Source organism: Chiroxiphia lanceolata, chromosome 7 (assembly GCF_009829145.1).
Source record: "Chiroxiphia lanceolata isolate bChiLan1 chromosome 7, bChiLan1.pri, whole genome shotgun sequence".
Classification (NCBI taxonomy): domain Eukaryota; kingdom Metazoa; phylum Chordata; class Aves; order Passeriformes; family Pipridae; genus Chiroxiphia; species Chiroxiphia lanceolata.
This window is the reverse complement of record NC_045643.1, coordinates 25,727,383-25,747,997: the sequence shown is the minus strand read 5'-3', so window position 1 is coordinate 25,747,997 and position 20,615 is coordinate 25,727,383.

Sequence of the window (20,615 nt, the reverse complement as noted above, 5' to 3'; positions counted from 1 at the left end):
AGATCACCTGCTGCAGTCCTTCCACAGAGATCAGCCCTGTAAATTCCATGCACATAAGTCTGGTACCTCAAACACTCCTGACTCCCAAACCTCACTGGTTATTGATCTTTAAATATTATTTCAAGTAACCTTGAGCTCTTTCATGGCAGTGCATGAGTGGTGAAGGAACTTTGGCTAAGAAACTGAGTCCATCCCTAGTGCAAGTCTAGATGCCTGCTGAAGGACAAGGCTGAAATTTTCCTTACTGGCTTCAAAATCAAACAAATTAATCATGGAGGGTGAGAATAAATAATCAGAAGTCCTTTTAGTTTTATTAAACCAACCTCAAAGACTGGCACCACTACTTTCTTTAAGAACAAGCAATTCTTTTTGTACAGTAATATTTTTATGTGAAGATATTGTTTTGATGCTTTTTCAAGAATTATCTCAGAACATTCCAATATATCCTTCATGTTGATTATCTCAGAACACTAATATATCTTTCATTAACTTTCAGTTTATGTTTTATTAATTGGTAAGAGACATTTTTTAGGATTAGGGGGGGTTTTAAATATAAATATATTTTTAAACTTTAATTCACATCATGTTGTAGAATTTTGGCAACCTGCTCTTGAATTGCCAATTAACTGAGAAAATAGCAATTTGTGGAGTTGTGTTCCACAGCAACCCAAAAGGGCAGCAAGATGGCTCAGTTATCCCAGCATTTAAATGCTCCTGGGACATAGAAAATTCTGAATTTGAGAAGCAAGGATTCTCTGGTGTGTAAGCTCAGAGCTGAGTTCACCCCTCTAGCTTTTCTCTCCAGGGAAGCATTCACTGCTCTCCTCCATAGCTTAATTCAGTGCTTGGTTCCATTAAAAAACCAAACAAAGACAAAAACAAAATACACATAAAACAAAACATCCAAACCCAGAAACATACAGACAACCTTGCCCCTCAAAAAGCACACCACTCCCAACCACAAACCACAAACAGATAAAAAAACCCACACAAATGGTCAGGTGACATCATTCCTGATATTTTTACACATTTAGCTTTTCTATTCTCAGCCAAAAAGCCTTTATCTCTAGATTAAAACATTATAGCAATTTTTCTTCAGTTTATGACTTTTATCCAATGCACTATTTAGGAGCTTTCCCACTGCTTTGCCAGTATTATTTTTGTTTCTGATTTTTGGAAGATAGAGTCATGTAGGAGGGAGAATATTGAAGGAACTAGAAAGGGAGGACAAAAAGAGAAATAATTTTTTATTTATCAAAACCTGCTGGAAATTTTGACCATAGGATAAATGTCAAGTGGATCATAGGCTCCAGAACCCAGATGGTGATGCCTGCCACCCTAAGCACGGTGGAAATCAACTTCCTCTGCTACAGGTCTTGTTACGGAAAGAGATGCAGAATATCCATCCAGGGTCCATACCCTACTTCAGTTTAACAATGTTATTGATAAAAGGCAGTAGGGAGCTATTAATCTAAAATATTAATATAAAATACACAGATTCCAAGGGAGCTAATATATGCCTTTATATAAAGGATTTAGATTCATGACGAAGCAGCTTGATTGTATGGAAAAGCAAAAAGCAACACACTACCACAAGCCTGGTAAAGGAGAACTCAACACTATAGAAAACACAGGCAACACACAGGCAAATGATAGGCTTCATTGCCCTGTTTTTCTGGGATTAGTCTTTTAGCACAGGGCCAAGGAGCACATCTGCATAAATGTGTGATTTCTCTCTAGGGACCAGGAATGCAGGCATGTTAACTCATGCTCTTTCTGCCGCACTTAAGAAAAATAAAGCAATCTTCTGGATTGTCTTAATAAAAAAGGAAAATAAATTAAAAAGCAAGTGCCATTTTAACTAAGCCCATCATTTATATCACTAGGTGTAGGAGACGTGATCAGCCAACTAGAAATAATCCAGCTGGTTGGAAGTAAGCAGCAAAATGCTCATCTCATTTCTTTTGCTACCTACTACACAATAACAGGCAGAGGGGACAGGGAGAGGGGAAAAAAAATCTATTTTTTTTCTGGTTCTGAAGAGTTTTATTCAAATCCTACTATCCTACTGAAGCTACAATAGTTCATTGAGGTCTGTAATTAAAGCAAGAATAATCCTTGACATCAGGGGTGGTGGTGGGGAGGGGGTGAACAAGACAGAGAATGATAAAAATAAACTAGGCTGAGATTTCAAAACTTTTCTACCCCTCATGCATGTCACACTTCAGTCTGGCTGCCAACCATATCACCAGTCTTGCTGAATTCACAGCTGCACAGTCTGTCACTTTTGGTTTGATCATCAAAGCAACTGGCCAGTTCCGTGCATCCCACCCATGCATTTTTTCCGATGCACTGAAGCCCCTGACTGGTCCTCAGTGCTCACCTCATTGGTCCAAGAATTCCTCAATAAGAAATATCAGGATCCAAAAAAATCAGAGTCTTGAAGGTGCAAAAAATTTTGTCTCCACTCCTCATCTTCCAAAATCATTGCTTTGTATGATGCTTTATATGTAACTACGCCAGGTGGAGGCACTTTCTCTTTGAAAAAATGCAATTGCTGATTTTCTTAAATTCCTGCTGATTCTTGTTCATGAATATCAGCCAGCCTTCACCCTCTATTTATCAATAACCACCTTCAGTCAAAAAGAGAGAAAAACACTTACCAGTTGTGTTGTGACTTTGGTCAGGGCTTTAATACAATTTCTTACCTTATGAAGGGTTACATGTACTGAATATCTTATTGTATGTAGAGTGGAAGTTAACTGCTTAATCATGATTCTGGGAATCTGAACAGCATGACCAAGACTAAAAGACCATGTTTCTTGAAAAGTGGGAAACAACATTTTCCACCTATTTTTCATTTTTGCCTCTTTTTTGACAAGAAAAGAAAATACTATTAAATTTTGTAACATAAGGATGTTTTCAACACTTTTATATATAAAAAATTCTATACAATTGAAATATTTAATTTCATTTTGTTGAAATGAAACTTTGAAAAAATAATTCATATATTTTATTCACAATTAGTGCCTTCCACTTATATTTTTAAGGCTAAAAATGCTTAAAATAAAAACATTTTATTTGGCATGAAGATTAATCCTTTTTTCTATGAGATTTTAGAAATGTCACAAATAAAAATAATGAACAAATAAACCACACAAAAGTCCTGAGCTGAAACTTCACTGAAATCAATAATACTTGACATAAATCGATTTGGCACCAGTACATTTAATATATTTTTCATAATTGATATGATTCAGAGTATTCTTATGCACAAACATAAACAAATATATAGAACTTCTGTCTGTCTCGAAAAGACTATTTTAGAGGGGAAAGAATAAAAATTTAGAAAAACAGCTGCTGGTTCTACATTTACCATTGAAGCATCACATGTTTTTAATATTCCCTGTCCAGTTACTGAGAATCCATATACTCAGCCTGAAAACATATGAAATGATCACCATGTAACATTTCTAAAGCTCAACAAAAAAAGTTTTAATAGCTTGTATTTGTTGATGTATTTCCTCACAATGTATTTTACCAAGGACATCTGTGACCTTTTATAGTTGGGGAGAGAGATCCATAGATGTAAGAACTAATACAAGAACTTAATGAGGAAAGAACACACGCAATAGAGGTCTTTTTTTTCCTCCTCTTTTACCATGAGGAAGCTTTCCCTTTTCAAGGTCTTTGTTAGAAGTGTCCGTGTACTCACTCCTGCTATAAAAAGTGTTTTTGAAGGGTCTGTTAAACTTTTGTGAGAGGCGATGAACACTTCAGAATAGCATATCCCTGTTTTCAGAATAACTGTACATATGACAGAGAGGAGATTCCTACAGAAAATAAAATAGAATAAAGAGAAAATAAAATATGGTAACGTGTAAATGGATAGAGTATTTATATATTGAGCTTCATCCAATATCTATCAGAGTCAATGGAAAGGTGTCTTTAATCCTGAAGGTACTTGCATTTAGCTTTACAGAGGCTCAAACAGAGACTGTTTTTCTTTCTTTAAATATGCTTCTGGCATCCTTTTGTCATATTTCTACACCCCACTTAAGAAAATTGATGGCAGCTGATCCACTGTACCCTACCTTTGAAGACTAAGGTACAACAGGATCCACATCTCACTCCAGGAAAGCTTTAGATCCTCATTAAAAAAAAAAGGAATCAACCTTGACAAATCGGTGTGTACTCAGCAGGACCAATTCTACCCACTAAGTGTACACTGTTGGCTTGGAAGGGCTTTCCAAATTAAGAACAAGATGTCAACCAGTAAGACTTCTCCAAAATCATTGGAAGTCTCAGGTTCATATAATTCTGTTGAATTTAGCAGATCACCACACCTTAGTATCAGACAAAATTGGATTCCATTGAATATTTCCTACTTGTCAGGAACTGAAGTTAACACAAATATCAATCTCTGCCTTTTTGGCTACAATATAGAAAGCGACCAGAAACAGATATACACACACATGCCAAAAAGCCAATTAAAAAAACCCAACAAAACCCCGAAACAAACAAACAAAAAATAACACCAGAAAATATCAACCAAACAACCAACCAACAACCAACTAAAAAAAAAACCCAAAAACCCCCAAACCCAAAAGCAAACAAACAAAAACACACACACACACAAAACCCCCTAAAAAACCCACAAAATCCCGAACAATAAACCCAAACTGACCAACCAACCAACCAAAAAAAAGACTCCCCTTACCTTTTACCACAACAAATGTACAAAAAAACCAAGGAAGTCAATCTAGTTTCTTATAGGTTTTCAGAGTGTGTAGTTCCCAGCATCCCTTTGTCCAAATTGTTACCAAAACTGCAGATATATGACTCAAGTCTCTCTCTTGTTCTTATAATGAGGAACTAAAAGGAGATATGTAACAGACATGTCCAAATCCATGCTGTACCAACGAGAGAGATGAAGAAGTTTGAGAAACATTGACTCTTTCCCTCATTCTCAAAGTGCTTAGGTAAAGCAAAGTAAAAACTCGACAGTTTCTACTTTGAATACTACTTTACGAAACTTAAAATATTTCAGTTGTGGTTTGAGGCCAAGAATGATTTGTGTCTTCTTAACACTACATGTTACTCTATGCAGGTCTGCTAATTTAGATCTCTCAGTATAAGTGAAGGCCAGAGTATTCCTCACAGAGAGCTGCTGTAACTACCTTGTGTAGAAAATTGGCTCAGAGGACTAAACACTGGCAAAAAGCCTAAAACAATGCTTGTCCGTGGAAAAAATCTATTAAGCGTAAAAGAATTATAGGTGAGAGCAAAGCAAGGATCAATGTGCAGTGTGAGCGTCCTTAAGATGAATATATATGAAGGTTACATGAGAGAGCTGAAAAACTCATATTGCAGAGAACCTGAAGAATAATAGCAATGAAACACTTCAAAGAAAATGTTTACTCAAGGGCACCACAGGATTGATGAAATGATCAAAATAAACAGGTGAAGTCAGATTCTTCTCATGTTTTTCTCAAAATTATTCTTATATCCCACAAGAAAGGCTCTTCACCATCAAGAACTAAAAAAAAAAATGAATAAAAACAAATATACTGTTGGAAGAAAAGGAAAGTTTACACTAAAGGATTTTTTAAAAAATTCTTAATCAATATAGTGATGGTAATGTGCTCTACCAGATACTGATGTCTTTATATAAAGAGAGAAAAAATACTGCTCCTTCAAGTTACCCCAATATAACATTCAGAAGCATTGAAGAAAAAGAAAAAAAGTGAAAAAAAAATAAGAGAGGATAGTGCAGTGAAAAGAATTCCACATCCAATTTCTTCCGTGCTCTTTAAGAGAATGGTGGGACACTCTTGTCAGTGAGTCCATCTGTTTACATGCACACACTGCAATGGACACCTATACCCGTCCTCCCTGACATTGCAAACAAAGAGCTGTGCACCTGCAGCTCAGAATGAAAGTCTGCTTTCTAATTCCAGCCATTCAGAACTGGTGAGGGAGGTGGTGGGAGGAATTAATTGAAAACCTGAACAAGCATGTGACACCTATGTAAATTAATCAGAAAGACTGATGTTTAATTTACACTCAATAAAAATTTAGTTGACACTTGTAAGATATTCCCAGTGCAATCAGCAGAGAGCTTGTCCCTTCTTTCTAACTAAACTTACAGACCATCCTATTTACTGTGGTTTGGATGCAGCAAGGTTGATGAACTCTTCTGTAAGACTGGAGGCAGTTTACTTTCCAGGATTAAAAAACTAAGATTTCAAATAATCTTGAAAATTGCCAAAATTAATATTGTGATTTCTGGTGCAGAAGATTCAAGTATAAGCCCACCAGTGGCAATTTAAGCTGCCGATATAAACTAGACCCCAGTACAATGACAATTAACAACAAAAACTCAAACCAAGGAGAAGAGTTTTATGTGCTGTTTTATTAGCACAATTTAAAGTGCTGAGTAATATAAATAATTAATTTCTAATCCAGATACAGTAATGTCCAGGGAAATACATTTGCCACAAATGTAGTACAATTTATTAGTCTACATGTACTGTGAGTCTGTGTCCTGAAGAAAACTAATGAAGACTCACTTTGTGTAAAAGGCTAGTATTGAAATCAGTATTTCCTCGTGACTCAGCAGCTTGCAAAACACCCAGTTAATATCGAATCAGACACGATAGCTCATCCAACTGGTCTTATCAACTCCCTTGAAATTTCATGGCATGTCTTGGATAACTTCCTGCAAATCTGCTTCCCAAATATGAAGAAACCAGGGTTTTTTGCAATATTATATATATTCATTGAATGATTAAAATACCCCTTGCATAAAGACATTAGTGCCAGCTACCTGATCATTTTATCTACATGAAGGGGAGTTTTAACGGAAAAACAACTAAATAAATCAAGTTGGCATGTTGCCCTGCTTCTGTACTGATTTCAAAGTGATGCTGTCACACATCACTGAGTAAAAAAAGAAATCCAAACAAAGAACAATACACTCTTACATCAGTCAAATATTATGACACAAACTGGAACAAGTCATAGAATTGAAAGCCAACATCAGTCATGAGGACTTTCATTCTGGCCATTGTAAATACAAAAAGAAAAAAAAAAGAAACCACAAGATTTTTCTCAAAATCCAATTGTCATAATATGAATTTATATATCCTGGATTTTTAAATTGGTTTTAATCTCAATCATTATTTATGGAGAGGTTATATATATTCCAAACACCATTTATGTTGATTGTGTACTTGTTTCCTTAAAATGATTGTAATAACATAACAAAAATAATACAATACAACATAATTAAATATATTATATATATATATATGGTGTGTGTATATATATATATATATATATAATTTTGCCTACTCCTAGTCAGTCTTATGACATGACAGCTATTGTACAACAATAAATAAATAAAATGTAAAATGAAGAGTATTTAGAGGCTATGCTCATACTTTGCAGAAGGCTTAAGAGTTTGAAAATATGTGAGCAGATTTTGTGCCTAAACACTCATCACACACCTCTGGAAAGAATTAGCCAAGTTTTACCTCAAAATTTGCCCATGAACATAATATCTTCACTGAATCCATATATTAAACAGTCAATCAGTCTTATTATTTTGTAAATTGAGAATAAAAGAGAATAAATGTTTATGTAATAAAGAGATGGGTTTTTAACCCAAGAAGTGGACAAATTCATCACAGGTAGTAAATATATTTAATAGTTTGTTAATACTAGCAGTTTGTAAATTGTGGGATGTAATTAGAAACACACATGTAAAGGAAGCATGAAAATCCAGAGAGCTGAGCATTTGTTCATGTCATTGTGGTACAAATACAAAACTGAGATAGTAACAGAGGGCAACAGTGCTAGGAGGGCTTAAGTGACAAAAGTAATAAGCATGAAACTTTCCAGAAATATGAACACATTTTTCATGGAAAAAGGCTGGGGAGATTATTAAACAGCAGGGTGAAAAAAGAGACTTGCAGAAAGTGCTGGTGTTTACAGCAGGCTGAACATATTGGGGGGGAATGAATCAGTCACTTAAAATGAGAGCAGTAGGGATTAAGTTAGCAGTGAGTTTGATAGATGTATCAGTGGGGCTTTGGTCAAACATGAATTGAAAGTCAGAAATAAGCAGACAGATTTTGCCATCCCTGCTGGTTAAACAGGACTCAGATATGAGAGTAACTGACTGCAGTCAGCGACAATACACATAGAATTTATATGTACAAATGATCAATGTTAAAGGACTTTGTCCCTAAGGACAGTACAATCCTGTGTGCAGCCAGAATTTCTTCACTGTAGCATCCCAGAAAAGCAGCTACAGAAGGGCAATGCAAAGAAAATTAAAACCTCTTCTCCACAGGTGAGGTTTTCATCCTTCTGCCTCTCCCAGCTCTGAACAGAAGGCACAGGTCTGTCAGTCAGCTGGAATTGCCTGTGGACAACTGCAGTACTTCATTAGTGGCAATGCTGGATGGGTGCTCTGGTGGGTCCTCACTCTTCACCCAAGGAAAAAAGGGTGTTTTTCCAAGTCAGTATAAATATACATGTTTACTTAGTCTTTGAGCGCTCCTACTTCATTCCCAGATTAGGACACAAATTATGGTGTAATTTTGCATGTGTATGTAGAGAAAACACTTTTTAATTTGGTACTTCATCTAGAGGCATCATAGAGGTTCTAAGATGCTTTCAACCCTCAGCAATCACACTGAGTGTTGGCCCCTTTTCACTGATAAAATCTGTGTTGTTTCATCCTTTGGATTCTCACTCGGAGCCTTATCCTCAGCTGCTTGCAATGAACTCCCTAAGGTATAGAAAGTCCCTCATATGAGCATTCATCTCTGTTCTTATGTGCAGTGTAATCATGGCAGGGTGATTCGAGGGCCTTAAAGGATAAGCTTTGATGTGTTAATGCTACAATATGCATGCGAGTGAGTTCAGAAACATATACCATGCAAAATTCCTGTTAAATATCCATGCTGGCAGAAACAGACCCAGAGTATGGGCACTTTGCTTGTGCAATGAGTACGTCCAACCTTTTCTCACTATTTTTGCATCCCAGATTCATCACTTTTTATCCTCACAACTTTTGAGATTTTTTTTTCAATTGTAACAAATATTTTCCCTCTCTGCCTGCCAGGAAAACGTATTTTCATGTTTCTTTGGTCAAAATACTATTTTTCTTTAAGATCATCAGCAATGAAAAAAAAACAATCCTACAAATCATCTGAGACTTACAGGCACATCTCATGGGCTCACTGCACTGAAATCGTTGAAGGTCACTGCAGGATTAATATGGATAGATTAAAATTGGTAATAGCAATGTAAAAATAGAAGGAGATACTGTAGAGCTGGGCAGGGAGACAGAGGGAAAGGATGAAGCTTTTAATTATATTTCAGTTTGAGGAAAAAAAGAGTACTGGCAATGATGTATAACAATATTATTTTTAGACAGGAGAGAAAATTGGTTTGGTTTAAGAGTTTAAACTGCTTATATGAAATAAATTTATGAATATGTACAGTGTAAAGACCTTTGACCTGGTTTAAGGAAGAGATGTGATTAATTGCAAGTGTTTGGCGTGGGCTGGGGTAGGAATGGGGTACCAGCCCTTCCCTATCTTTTCTTTGGGATTTGTTGGGAAATTTTCCACAAGCATGGCAGAAACTAAAGATCTACAATAACATGGTCCTTTTTGAAAGGACCATGAAAACAGCCAGGGCTACACGGATGCCTTTGGTGGTCTTGCAGCATAGAATGTCACAATGCAAGTTCAGTCTTCATGTGACATCAAAATATTCGCAATTAAGCTGTGTTTTGAGACCTGAATTCAGACAAAACCAGCATCCTCTGATTAATCTTATTCCTGAGGCTAGTTGCTAAAGCCAAGACTCTTCTAGTGAAATAAAATTATTGGACCAAATCTTAGACAACCTATTACCATTTAGCCAAAAAAGGGAACTGGTGGGCACTAGCTCATGTGATGCCACCTGAAAATTGTATCTGATACCTCTCATTCACAGAGGATTAATGGATCATGAAGTGAACAGTTGAAGGGATTTCTATCCAATTCTGCCTGGGTTTTTTTTTCATATTAATGTTAGGAAGTGACTGCAAAATTTTGTATTAATCACATTTTGCTAAAAAGGTATGACATGTCTTTGACTTCTAAAACAAAACCAAGACTCCTTTAATCCAAGTGCTTCTTTTTTAAGTACCCCATTATCTGTAAAAATAGCTATTCTTCAAACCTCTTATTTGCAGAGTACATTTTAATTCCTAAAACCCTTAAGATTATCCACGTTTCTGTCACTGTAATCATAAAGCAGGCTAGCAGTATAGCTGCTACTCCAATGAGATGGCCCAGCCTGGATGAGGGTGCTGCTGAATCATCGAGAGAATGAATCTCTGCCACATCATGGACAAGAGGAGGGTGGAAAAAAAATGGAAAAATCAGTTGTGATACCATAACAAGAGTAGCTGAATCAGGAACTGAGTAAGTGTCTGCATAACAAGACAGTCCATCAGCTGGACCTTATTGTCCATGATACATTCCAGTTTCCTGGCTGCTGTTGTCAAAGGGGCCAGGCAGAGCACAGAGGAAAACCAGATTATTTGGGCATCTAGAAAAGGCACATCAGGGCATGAGGTACTGGAAAAGGTGAAGAATGTCCCTTTCTGTAGGGGAGATAAGTTCCATGATAGGAAGGATTGGTCTGTTGTCAGCATGGCTGTTGCTGAGACTTGTACCTGTTTGCCAAAATGTAAATATTTTGCCTTTAAGACATCTCATTCTCTCATTCTCATCGTCCAGATTGGGTCATAGACAAGGTCATTGAAAAAATAATTCCTCTACCTGCTTAGAGAACATCTTTGTGTTTTGTGTCTGGCTTTGTTTCTTATGTTTTTTTTTTTTAAATCCAGGTCTCTTAAGAGGGGTAACAGTGCTGGACAGCCCTGAGTGCAGATATGCGGTGTGTGTATCAGAGGCAGTCATCCCAGGTGCTCTGTCAACTGAATGAAACCCTGGGGAGTTCAGTACATAATTTGAGCAACTCAGATATTATTCTTATTTGAAAATCCCTTTTTTTCTTACTCCTTCCCATAATGCTATCTGCTTTCCAAGCTGTGGGTTTGCTTTGATTATTCAGTTCATTGTTTTTTTCCTTGATAGTGAGACACTATCAAGGAAAAAGTCACACATATTTGTGTGACTTCTTCATTGGATTATTGACATTTTCCTTCTCTTGTCTAGTTTTAATTATGTAACCAAGCCACATTCAAGATTTCATTCATTCCAAATTCATCTCTTGCCACATTTCTCCAATTTTGCATGCATTGTATGGAATTCTATTAAACACTCTATTGATTTTAAAATCCCTACTTTAGCATTTTAAAGTTTATGTGCTTTTTCTTGCTGGGATTCAGCAGAATTATAAGATCATGCATTTATCCTTTTTTATTTTTCCCTGTTTTTGTTGCAGTCCAAATGGGAGTTTTCCCAATAAAAGTAATGGAGGTGATTAAGTTCTCTACCAAAACACCTTCACCACCCCACAGTGGAAACTTTAGTGCTACTGAACCAGATCTCAATAGTTACAAACCACCATGTTCACTACATTAAAATCAACAGCTAGGTTCTTTCGCATCCTTTCCATAAAGCAGCAGACTTCAAGCATGTATAAGTATGAGACATCACAAGCTTTGTGTCCTGCAACACACCCAGTCCCTCTGCATGACGTCTCAGGCAACAAACATGCAGAAAAGATGTGATGCCAGAATTGGCATCAAGAGCCCTTGCTCTGCTGAGCTCTTTAAGGCAGCACACTCCTCAGTCACAGCTTTAAATGGTGGTGTTTGACTTTCTGTAATTACATGACCTGTCCATTTCCCATTTCTTTTCCACTCTCACTACCTGAGGGTAATGCTCAGGGTTCTACAGGTTGGTAGAAAAGAAATTCCAACTTTATTCTGAGTGCATTCAGCATGTCCTCCCTGATGGATGAAATAGTGCCCCAGGTTTTCTGAGATTAAACCGCATCAGTGATGTATCCGAAACAAAGATGAAAACCAGGAGACTGATTAGGAGAATGCGTGATTATTTTTCTGTTTCTTTCTAGTGCCAGTGCCCCATGTGACCGTGATGTCATTGGTGTGATGCAAGAAGTAAAATTAATTTCAAGATATAAAGATAAGCAAGGAATTATGTGCAAATTGAAAATAAATATGAAAATAGACTGATTCCTCATGCAGAAAAAATATCTTAAATGTATCAGCTAAGAAGAAACACTTGCAAAAAGACCAGTAGTCTCAGGAGTCAGGGTGTGAAGGTAATAAGAAGGAAAACATAACAAAGATATTCAGAGATAGTTTTCAGCTTATAAATAAAAAATATGGACCTTTGCTTAAAGTTGATATCAGATGTGCAGAGGTGGGAGGCATAGCATTAGAAAGATCATGAATAATGTGTGAAAATGCTTATGCTGAATTATATAAAGCATGTGTGGGAGCAATTCTATAAACTTCCAAGTCCGAATCAGAGGAGATTTCAGTGAGACTCAGAACTCCAAATCCTTTCAAATTAGAAGCACCATGGAAGGAAGAGACTGAAGAGATGCTACTTTTTCAAAGGTGAACGTATCACATAATACTGTACAGTTGCCATGAGGTGGAATGAATAAGCTGACAATAGATCAGGAAATTAAGCCAATTTAAGGCCTCTATTAGCATCAGGTCTTAGGAGTCTCAGCCAACTCAGGAATATATTGCAGCATCAAATATGTAAGCACGCAGTTCTGCAGAGTTCCAGGTCAAAAGGTAAAATGTAACAAGTGATAGAATTCAGGCCAGTAAAAAGTACTGGCTGTTTTGGCACAAAGGGTATGAGAATAATCCATTAGCAAAGAGCCATCACATACCATCCTTTACCTGCCATACCCGGATGACTAAAAAAGTGTTTTCTTTTCCTAAAGAAGAGAAAGAAAAAGAAAAGAAAACAACCAAATGGATGAGGAAGGGACAAGATGGGAGTAAGGGAGAGAATTAAAATTTTAGTCTAATAAAAAGAATTAAAATAATGATTTTCTCTCTAGATTTGTAAAATGAAAACCAAACCAAACCAAAAAAAATCAATAATTGCATTCAGTAAAAAAATAAAGTCATTGAATTAATTTCAGTATTTTAAAGTAAAGTGAAATGTAATATTGCATTTGTAATATGTTCAATGGAAACTTTTCAACCGCTAAATATCAGATTTTTCATATATTTTTCATGTAAAAATATTTTCGCCAAAGATGACACAAATTAATCAGTTATTGTTCTAAAATACTATTCTAAAAAGAAAGTTTAAAACAATGGGATATTAGACATGCAAACTTTAACAATTATAAAGGACAGTCTGATGCCTATATACAGACACTGGCTTTCAGCAGTCTACTGGCCAATCTAATATTAAAAAAATGGCATTTTTCATGCATTTCAGGGTAGAGAAGGAAGTGATATGCTCAAACTGAGACACAGACCACCAAAGCTCAAGTTATTGGCAGAGTTATGAAGTTCCTTACTCACAACATGTAGACTGCATATAGGTTTTCTAAGCTCTGACATCTAACTTGCAAGCCATACATTCAGTAAACCATGAATGAAATATTTTATAAGAGGTAGTGATTAGAAATGAGGGGTTTATAAGTTAATTTTATTTCACTAAATGGAACTTTGAATTAAAAAAATATCATTTTACCTTAAAAAACTGATGCTGACAACAGAATCCTAAATGATAAACCTTGTCTCCTTCATTTGCAAGTGGCAAAATGCTGTCAATTTAAGTGAAAATTCAAGAAATGGAACAAAAAAATCAAACAGTATGTGATTCTCCCAGGAAGAGAAGTGCTTTCCATTCAGCTCTTGAAAGTTTCCCAATATTAAAGGAACTATGAAATTAACATGGTGTTTCATGTCTCATCAGTGACTGAAAAATTCAGTAAAAGACATTGTGTTCCTACAGATTGCATTTTCAAGGGAAAAAAAAAACACACTGCAAAATCTTATTTCTAGTGTTATCATGAACTGGCTTTAAGGATGAGACTGTACTAGTAATACAGCAGATAATGATCAGGTCAACTCTGAAGATCTGGGTGCCTTTTTCCTGACAGGGTCCCTTCTGTTATTTCTATTTTTAATAGAAAAAAATCTCGTATTCTAGTTAATAACAGAGTATTTCAGAAAGACAGATAGTTCCTTCCCTGGATTTCTCCAAAACACAGCTTCAAGAGACCCTGAGGATCACTGTCATTAACAGGTACCTCTGTGTTCCCACCAGAGCTACCTGCTAAGCCCTGACATGCTGCAGTTAAAAATTAAAAACAGCCTTAAGAGTATTATTTCATAAGGTTTGGACACAAAGTATAGTAAACGGAGCAGGAGAGGTCACTGCTCTCCTTAGTCAGTGCCAAACTTGACAGTCAATCAGTAAAGCCAAAAGGATTTACCTAAATGCAAAAACCTGCTAATGGTACCAAAATGAAGGTAATATCTTATACAATTGCAAGAAGCCCAACACCACTGTTGCCAGATGAAGAACTATTTCCTCATCTGGTGGGGAAAATACAATACTTACTCTTAAAAATCACCAGCCTATGAAACCACACAATGTTTATTTTGTAGGATCACAATACACAATGAGCGAGAAGAGAAATGGGAGAGTAACCAGCCCAGGTATGCCAACTCAGCTCCATAGTTGGGAAGTTACACCAATTCATCAAGTGCTCAGCTATAACTTTGAGGTCTACAACCACCAGAGAGGCTCCCAGGACAGAAGAAAGCATGCAAAAATGGGAGGGAATGTATTTTAATGATTTCAGGGAAGAGGTTATCATATGTGTGCTTCTTCTGGCATAACTACGTTTATTCTGGGAAAATCACTGATTATGTATGTAAACTATAGTATACAAATAAGAGCTTTTACTGTGCTCCTCATGCAAAATAGGTGGAGCATGCCCCTTTCATCGCTTATCACAATAAAGAGTGCCTGCTTTCTAATGTTTTTATAGTCTTAGAGAGTTTACTTTTCTGTCATTTTTCAGTAACACCACCACATCAGCTCAGCTACCAGTGCTCCATACACACTCATCTACAGAATAGAAATTGCATTGACTTTGGAAAGTACAATAGGATTTCACCATAGAAAAGCCCACAAAGACATTCTTCCCATCTTGAGCCAGAACTATTGCAGAATAGTCCAAGAGCCCTGTTCCACAAAGCATATAAACACACCTCTAAATCAAAGGACCAAAATAGTTTTTTGCAGTAAGTGAGGTGGCTAAGAGACTTCTGAGCTTTTTTCCTTAAGGCAGGAGGCTATCATCTTGTTGACAGCACCACTGTTTGAATATTTGGGTGGGGGTTTTACCTAGCTTTTTGAAAAGGCAGTGAATCTTAATAGATACGTCTCGTCATTAGCTTCTGTCTCTTCTGTGCCTCTGATGGTGAAATAATGGGATGAACATGTTTCTCTCTCAAAACTTCAAAATTTCATGAGTTGATAATATGCTCAGCAAAAGATAGTAAAGCATCCGGTAAAAACTTCATGTTCACAGCTACCAAAGTTCCAAAAGCCATAAGATAGATTTATTACAGACAGCTTCATTATCTAATTACTACACCCAATAATTGCACATCTTCAATTGTCAGGAACAATTGAATTTTTTTTCCTGTTTTCCACCCCCTGATAACGCCAGCACTGCCAAAACCTATGGTGTGCATTCAAAAGCTTATTTATTTATGCATATGGCTTGCATATCTCAAGGCTAGATGCATAAATTTTTAGGAGCTGACATGCTCTTCAGGGAAAAAAGTTCCCCCTCTGAATTATTCTATTCAGTCTGCAGCTATCCACTGCTATCCCTTGTTTATCTGCTCATTACTGTGACTGAAAATGAGTTTGTCAGGAGAAATATAATTTAAAGAATGAGAACATGAACATAGAGGGCATCTCGATAACTCAGCAAATATGCAAACTTTTTTTTAACCTAGAGATAAACCTTTTTCTCCTAGCATTCTTTTAAAAAAGAATATCCTTCAAAGCTTTTGTGGAAAAAAATCAGAATAAATTTTACACAAATACTATGGAAGCTGTATTGCCTTGCTGTACATGGGCTTTGCCTTCTCTGTAAAGAAAAAAAGACCTTCAGAATAATCACTTCTTTAAAGGCTCAGTATTTTATAATTTTAACCTTTTCCAACTCTGAAGTGGGGGTCAAATAATTTATTGTTTGGAAGAATGTCTAAGTCCCATCACAAATTCTAACAAACCAAAACTCTTGCAAATCTCAGTTGATCTTAGTGTGCATATGGGTGGTGGGGAAGAGGGAATAAGAGAGCTGATCATGCTCCACGTTAAATTACAGTGAATCCCAGAAATAGATGAAAGTGTGTTTAACCTGTCCACTGCACCCAGCTCCATTAAGCAGTCAGAGCCATCATCTTCTTCCTCAGCTGAAATTTGCCAGTGGTCTTCAGACAGCATCCAAAAAATCACCTCTCCTAAATTTGCTGACCAACAAAGACGACACTTTATCTTGCTCTTGGCTTGTATTATGTTTCTGCAGCTGTTGTCCCTGTTAGATCAGGTTGTCCCTTTGTTAAAACCAGGAGGTTCCCATGTAACGTCCAGTGCAAATATACTGGTTGTTTTCATTCCAGCTGTTTTACAGCAATCCCTGGGTGCCTGCATTTATTTCAATGACTTTCATTTTGCCATACAAATTACCCTAATGTTAACTGGACTACATAAGTCAGCAGCATGACTGCTGACAACAACCCCAGGATATCAGCTGAGCAAATGATAGCCTTTCTAACTAATTTAATTCCTTTACCTACACCTGCTTGTGTCACAAGAGGGAAGGTATGGGTGGATAACAGGGGAAAATATATGTCATGCAATTTAAAATTTTGCAGTGACTTGTTTCTGAAGCGGTTAGAGATCAGACCTATTCTTGGGACAGATAACCCCAAATCTGTCAGCTAAAGAGGTCCTCATCTCTAAACCAAGCAGTCTCTGGCTGAAAGGGACTCACTTCCACACCTGACTGTTAATTTCTGCTTTCTTAAGTTTACAATCCAAAGGAGAATAGGTTCAACAAAAGGCTGGTGGCCCTGACTGTGTCAACCTGAGTTGAATTTAAGTGCATAAAGTGTGTGGGGGGTTTTTTTGGCTTTTGTGTTTGTTTATCTTTCTACATTTCTGTTGCCAATTTCACGCCTGACCAGACAAACCCACAGAATTTGTTTGTTGCAAGGTAAGGCAAGTCAAAAACCAGACAAGTTAAGAGGAAAATATGTTCTAAATGATACTTTATTTTCCTCTGGCTCCATTATACTAGTATTCCCCATCAGCTCCCAGACTGTGCTGTCTGTGATTTTGCTCATCTCACAGACTGGTAAAATCCTTTCTGTTAAGACCTTCCTTTCCATTGTTTAGTAACAACATTAGCCAGACCAGCAGCACTACATAAATACAATAAAATAATGATGATTATGGATGATAGTGATGATTAAAAATTCATATCCTCTGAAGACATGCGACCAGGAGATATTCACAGCTTCCCGATTTGACTCAGAATAGATGAGAAGAAGATGTAGCAATAGAGAAAAGCCAAGCAGAGAGTCAAGAATGGGGAAAGAGCAACAATAACAACAAAAGGAAAAACAAAGACAAGTTCAAGGAATCCCTGGAGAACTCCAGCTTTTGAAGTCCCTTGCATGCACTCTCAGCGAGGAGCCAGTGACAGCTGCTGCCGTGTTTGATACCCTCCCGGCTCCGGTTCTGTCATTTACCGAGCCATCCTGTCATCAGCCGGCACAGAAATAGAGCATGTGTTACCCCAGGTCCCATCTCCACTCCTCAAAAAGTCAAAGCCTGTTCGTAGATCAGAGCTGTTTCAAACACAGGGATGAAGAAACAGACACACTGTCAAAGTAGGAAACCGAGCTTTTCCCCTTGCTTTGCTGATGTTGTAAGAATTTGGCTTCAGATGAAAAATATTTTTATTAAAGGAAATGAAGAAAAAAAAATTCAACTTAAAGTGCAGATTCTGCAACTTGGAGATATTGAGTGAATTATTTTATTTTTACTAAGTTACTCAGGTTTTAAAAAAGAAAAAAAATCTATAGAAAGGAAAAATTACATTATAAGATTTTGTAAATGTCTTTATGTCTTGTCTGTATTGTGGGAATGACTGCTAACAGACACAGAATTATATTTTCACCTTAATTGTTCTTCTCACATCTCACTGGTAAACTTCTATTTCATGTAGGGATGTGGTCACAGTTTTCTGACTCCTGACTGTTATTGCCTGTCCAGATGTGCTCCTCTTCCCTTCCACCTTTAGTACTCAAACTGATCCAAAGAAAAGAGGGATTGCTGAAGTGGTTTGGTTTGATTTTATGTATTTTTTTGTTTGTTGGTTGATTGGTTTGGTCTGGTTTTTTGGGAGGTTAGGGGAGAAGGGTTGTTTCTCTTGTTTTTCCCCTAAAACCAGGAATTTTCCTGTAAGTCAGAATTGCCTCCTGGAAGGCAACTGTTAAGTTTGCATACCCCAAAGAGAGAAAAAATGTGTATCCTCTTTTCCATCTGTCAATGAAATTCTGAGCTATTGACCACTAATACTGATATTTTCCTGTAAATGTTTTATTGGTACCTAAAAGTTCATCATAGTTCAGATTTTCTCTTTATTATTTTCACATTAAAGTTATTTCACATTTAGCAGTCACACATCTCCAGAATTCTTAATTTAATGGAACAATTCCATTTCCAGTACATTTAGAATAACAAAGTTAGAGATTCAGGAGTTACAAACAACAGTCTAATTTCTGTTACAAGTTCTGAAAAATATCCTCTCTAAACCCAAGACATTTTCATTGCATTAAAAATGTTAGCAAAGCCCTAGTATTTTAAGACTTTGGTTTGTAGATTGTTAAGAAATATGCCTACCTATACAAGCAGCCCCAGTAGTATAAATCAAGCAAGTGCAACATTAACTGAACTGGGAACTTATACTGAGCACTGAACACAAAAGAAAGGACAATTTCCAGGCAAAATAAGTAATTTCTTTAAATATTTTCCTGTATATAACTAAAGAATCATGAGATTAATAAAAAGCAACAAAGTATCTACAGGGTTTATATTCCCATAAAAAAATATGTCTCTGAGAGCCTAATTTCTTTTGTTATGACAAAAGCAGTTGTTATTAAACAATTGCAATTTGATTTTATGCTTTCAAGAGGAGTACTTATGCACAAAGATACTGTGCTGCATAACTCTCGTTAGCCTTACTGAAGTGTGCATGCATAATACATAATTGCTGGAAGTGAAACAGAACTGCTAAACCAAACAGGTGGGAAAGAGCTGGAAAGAGAGAAGGGGGGAGAAAAAGACTAAAGTGACTTTAAATATTGTCAAAGCTATATAAAAAGTCAGTACATATATATAAACATGCAATGCCCTTGGCTGTAACAAAGTTTAGTGTTGCTAAAGGCAGATTTAGAAAAATAAACTTTTTTAGTAAAATATCCATCTTCTCTTAGTAAAAAACAAATTCTGATATTCCACCCTATGCTGCTGTTATTTCATCAGGTTGTCACAGAGATATTCTAGGAAATTTGCCAGCATGAAGATCTTTTTGATTTTTTTGGATTTGTTGTTTCTTTCCTTCCATAATTCTTTACTCATCTACATTTTCTTCACAGGATTCCAATTTCTAATTCTCAATCAAGGCAGGGACTTACTTGAAGGAAATATTCATAAGAGACAGGATACCATGCTTCCAAGCCACAATTTTACTTATTTTTATTTTTTCTTCTTTGTTTTGTTTTTTGTGTCCAAACTCTTACAAATTCTTAAACAGTGCACTGTGGATCTCTAACATTCATTTTGGCAATTGGTCTGTACTGCCCTAGAGCGATCAATCTACCAGTCTTGTTCTTGTCTGCAGTGCTCTTTCTACCCTTTTCTGAATTGGAAAGGAAAACACCAGGGGACCAGATACTAGGGGATCTCATGGGGGACTATAACCTTGAGAAGGTCAGATTCTCCCCCAGAAAGAGAGAAACAGACACATGATGTCATTATTGGTATGGCAGCATCACAGTCATGGGCAATCATGAGGAGACATTACAAAAATGCATGTTACCCCATCCCACTGAGAGTAGGATACTCACTAGAGACAGACAGGCACAAGCATGAGACCCTGCTTATTAAGCAATGGATTTCTCTTTTCCCATTAAAATTGTTCTTCTTTATGTAAGTCCATGCCATAATTTCAGTTGGAAAGGGGAAAAAAATTTAGTCTTTCTAAGATTGATTTTGCTGGTTCAAGAACTTTGTTTACCACTGTCTTCCTTCATGAACTTCAAGGGAGAATGAGAGGAATTTTGGTCACTGAAGGACCTCTTACATTTATTTTGAGTTTCAAATTTTTATGGCTTATTAGATTTCCAGATACAAGGAATTTGCACAATACCTCTTCTTTTTTGCTGTTTGTTGTTTTTTGGGTTTTTTCCTTTTTTTTTTTTTGAGGGTGCTGAAGAGTAGCACAATACTAGAAAAGTAGAAAGTGACTCTCAG